Genomic DNA, 5,021 nt, shown 5'->3' with positions numbered 1-5,021 from the left:
GATCTCTTTTCTAAACTTCTCTAAACTTCTCTAAACAAAAAATGTAATTTTTCCCCACTCCACCAGAAATCTTTATTCTTTTTAATGAGTTTTTGCAATTTTTTTTCGGACGAGCATCTATCATGCATTTTCGTTTTTTTAAAGTTTAATGCATTACACTCAAAAGATTTTATATGATATTACATATATTTTTCTCACGAGAAAATAAAAATCATAGTTATTACAAGTAGGTATTGCAAATATATAAATCACATAATTATATAAATAATTAATCGATATTGCTATCTGAATAGGTAATGCGACTTCGACTTTCTTGTTCAAAGACAAAAGATATTTTATAAATATCTTTTGTCTTTGAACAAGAAAATTTTTTTTATCTTCAAAAACTTTAATTAAAGGAAACTAGATTAGTTGTATCTACATAAATATATAACTCGATATATTTTAATTGTATTGAAATGATTGCTAGATTTTTTTTCTACATAAAAATCTATCTATTTATCAGAGTTATTTAGAATTAAGTCTATTTAGAATTAAATTTTTTGAGTTATTGTGTTTTAATTATATCATCTGCATATAACGCAATCCAAATATGTGAAAATGTTTCTACGGTGGGGAAAACGAACAGATAGATTATGTTCGTTTTGGAAATGTCATAATGTTGTGCATACAGCGGGGACAATCCGAAAGACCGCTTGTCATGTCCCTCACAAGATTTTCATATCCGAATGAATATTGTCCAGTTCACGTATCACGGGAGAAATAAAATTTAAATGCTTCCGCCATATATTCTCGGAATGAGATTTCAGAATCCGTCCAGAAACGGTCGCCCATCATTTCACCATGAGCGAAGCTAATTCTCGTTGCCGAAACAAAAGGTGCCATTATATAGCAATTTCTCCATATTTGCGTAAATGTAATTTTATATATTATACTCACTGGGGGATGACGCTGGTTCATAATTCTTTAAAGCACGTCGAGCGAGATTATATTCTGATTTACTCAAGTAAATATGTGGAGTTGTACATATAACAGTAATACATTATAACCAGCGATTTCACGATGTGAATGTACGAATATTCCGATAATTTAACTTCAATGAATTTTGCAAATTATAACAACTTTTTTTATTGTTTTATTATAATATATTATGATAACTGATTTCTGTGATAACTATACAGAATCTTATTTAATATTGTTGTCTTTATTATTTAATATCATATAAATATCATACAAATAAAATTATATTTTAATAACGTTTTTTTTATTATTTTTTATGTAGATATACTAATAATTAATATAATTCTACATAGTATAATATTATAAATCATATATTACATATGGTATTTTAAATAGTATTATAAATAATTTTCCATTAATATTAATTTTTTATAATAAAAAATTATTTTTACTTAGTTTCCACTTTATTTATCTATCTTTTTAATTTACAAAGAATACATTTCAGCGTTAATTTTTAGATTTTGCGAATTTAACTCATGCATATACAATTTATAACAAAATATCCCAACGGAACATTTTGACATAAACATGACATCTACATTATCATCCCTAGTTTCCAAATTACTTTCGGAAATTATAAAGATATTTTTAACTAATTTTGGAATAAGCTTTTTTCTTTTTTTTGTCAAGAATAAATTGAGCCATAGAATTTCCTCCAAAAGTATTTTTATTATACGCTTGCACAAAGATCGATTTTTGTAAAGCTTTTTAGAGGATACGTATTTCATCGACGTTGTTCTTGCACGAAGATATAAGGTTTCCTTCGTATCCATAAAATTCAAGATAACTGATAGGATGTGATCGGAATATACGAGCCTGTGCTCATCTTAGAATTCAACGAGACGAAGCGCACACGATTCTAAAATAAAGGATTGGCAATGGCAAAGTGTTACGGGACGAAAAGCGAGAAGAGAGTGCAGCTGCAAAATGAGAGGGAGCCGTATGTAGAGACTAGAGAGCAAGTAGGACTTCGCTGGAAGAAAAAAGAGGAGTGAAACAGAATAAAACAAATAGCAGATGAAGCGAAAGAAAGAGCAAGACGAAAGAGTGGAAAATCGGAAGAACTCGGGAAGACTAACGGTTTTGCAATTTACGGAGTGGTCAATTTCCAAACGAAAGAACGAAAATATCTTTAAGCCGCTATGATATAAACACAATCTCAATTCAAACGTAACATTTTAGTCAAGAAGATTTGATTCTTCAAAGAATGTCATTGATCTTAAAATCTTTTAACAAATTCTATAGGTTATTTTACATATATATAATGTACATAAATCATATGTAAGATTTTTATTCGTGTCTTCTCGCTTCTAATCACAGCATCACAGCCAAGTGACGTTCCTCACGAGGAAACCCTTAAAGTTGACGGCAAAGCCATGCAAACAATGTTGGGACAGACATCTCTTCCTATTCATTCACCGCCCGTCTCGTCTATTCATTTCCTCTTTACGAACTAGAACTTCAAGGAAGTGTCGTTGGATTCCGAACGACGAGCTTTGATGTCTGGGAATTTGTGCTCGATCGGTAGAAGCGTACGACGAGAGCTCGTATTGAGAGTGAGAAACGATATGCTTCATATAATTCGATAATCCAACTACAGCCGCTCGAGAATATGCCACACGAGAATAACCATTATCGTCCACTCAAAATCTTGAAATATTAAACACCCCTGATACGGAACCATTCATAATTGCTTAATGATTATTGCGAATTGTAAGTGGATTACGATCTCTTTGCAAAAATAATGTATACTACATCTAAATTAAATTTTAAATATTTCTCAGTTCTTCTTTTCTAAGTACAAACATTTAAAAAAAATAATAATAAGTGATAAGGCAAACTTTTTTTTAATTATGTATATATTTTACGTATAAAACCTTAACAAATAACACTAAGTTTAAAAAATATATAATTTGATTATATTATTTACAGATTAATTTAAATCAATATTAATCAGTTCACAATCTATCATTTAAATTACAATTTTAACTACTAGATAAATTGTAGAATATTGTTGTACTCATCTATATACATATATAATTTTAATTTTTCCATAGTGTTTATATAAGATATTATATTCAATATTAATAAAATAAATATTAAAAAAAAGAATAGCAAATATTCTTTCCAAATATTAAATCATTTAAAGATTCTAGCATGGGCAAATAAATTTCCGCGATTATATATGGAAGGTAAGAAATTAGCTTGATTATTGAACCTGCTCTTTTCGCAAGGATGGCTTGTCGAAGTTAGGAACGCAATTATTTACCATCGTCCCTGAGCGGCGGGGTACGAGATCGATCCTACGAAATTTCTGCGATCGGAGAACAGCTGCGGCACACTGGGAATCCGGAGACACGAAGTGGAACCGTCGAACCTGACTGACGGTTGCCCGGCGATTTGTAACGAGCCAGGCCATGTGCACACTACGACGTGAGACGGCGGATCCGCACGTCGGATCTGCAGACAAATTACTTTGTTTTGACGGCCAGGAACCGCAGCCCTCAGGCCAGTCGACATCAATATCGACGACTGGACTGACTATCCATTCCTCTTAAGCACGTACACGCGTTCGTTTTGCCACGTCTGTGAGAAACTGCGAAGTTCATGAAATTATTAGGCAGAATATCGGAATAGTTTTTTTATTTCAGGGCTTTCTTCTCTTATAGATCAATTTAACAATTTTTCAAAAGTTATAAAATTGAAGAGGACGGATTTTTTATGCAAAACCATTTTACATGATATTTCCACAAAGTGAGAATGCTTCCGATTTGATAGACATAATTTTATTGTTGTATCTTTCTATATAGACATCAATAATATTTACAAATAAATAGTAAAATAAAATATATGTAAAAATAAATGTATATACACACACACACACACATATATATATATATATATATATATGTATATATATATATATATGTATGTATGTATAAGGAAAACATATCTTGTTGTTTAAATTAAGTTTTAATACATATAATAATAATAATTTCCTGACCTTTAAAAGAGAAATTATTTCTATTTTTAAACTAACAAGTAAATACTTTAGAGATTTCCACAGGTATTTTCTATAAACAAGCTATAGTAGAAGTATTTCATTGATCTCTATGTTTCATCTCTATGTTTAGATCCATTGTTAGATACCAATTTCGTGAATATTGCAGTTCACTTCATCAGGGCGAGGAATAACCTGATACTGACACAGACTCCTCGCTCTAATGAAGTGAACTGCAATGTTCACGAAACATTCAAACAATGAATCTAGACATGCGGAGATAACCTGCGAAACACATAGTTTATTTATAAAAAAAAAGAGATAATAACTCTTTCCAAACTCTTTTATAATATAAATTTTATAAAGTAGTTTTTCTAAAAATTATTAATTATTGTATTTGTTTGTATATTTGTAAAGATTAACATTATTTTACAATATAACAAACTTAAGAAAATTAAAAGACATTAATAAAAGGAAACTAATAGAAGAAAAAAAAACTAATAGATAAAATTATTTAAAAACCTACTATATATTTAATATATATTTAAAAACTTACATGTTTTCTAGTTTGCATTTTTTATCTATTGTATTTTTGATATTAAATCTAGCTGGAAAAAAGAAAGTTCAGAGAAAATGTTTGATTCTTGTAAAACATTTCTTGCAAAAATTGGTGAATGGTGCGCGCGCGGTTGGCATTTTGCCCTAAAGTTTAATCGCTGTACGACAATACTGTTGCAATAATTTGTGTGATACGCAGGTGCAGTAACGTGCACGCACATCCCTCGTATTTCACGTCCCTTTGGTTTCCGCCAGACACAGGCCACCGACTATAGGTACTCCACACGATGCACGGAGTCTATTCGCATTATGTTCGCGTATCTTCGGACACAAAATTAACAGGAGCGAGAAACGGGATACATATTATTGGCATTAGAGATGTACTCATATCAAAATTAATCAAAATTATCAACATCGATGAAAATGACATTTATCAATATAT

This window comes from Atta cephalotes, assembly GCF_000143395.1.
Source record: "Atta cephalotes unplaced genomic scaffold scaffold00008, whole genome shotgun sequence".
In the NCBI taxonomy this organism is placed as follows: Eukaryota; Metazoa; Arthropoda; class Insecta; order Hymenoptera; family Formicidae; genus Atta; species Atta cephalotes.
This window is presented reverse-complemented; position numbering follows the sequence as displayed.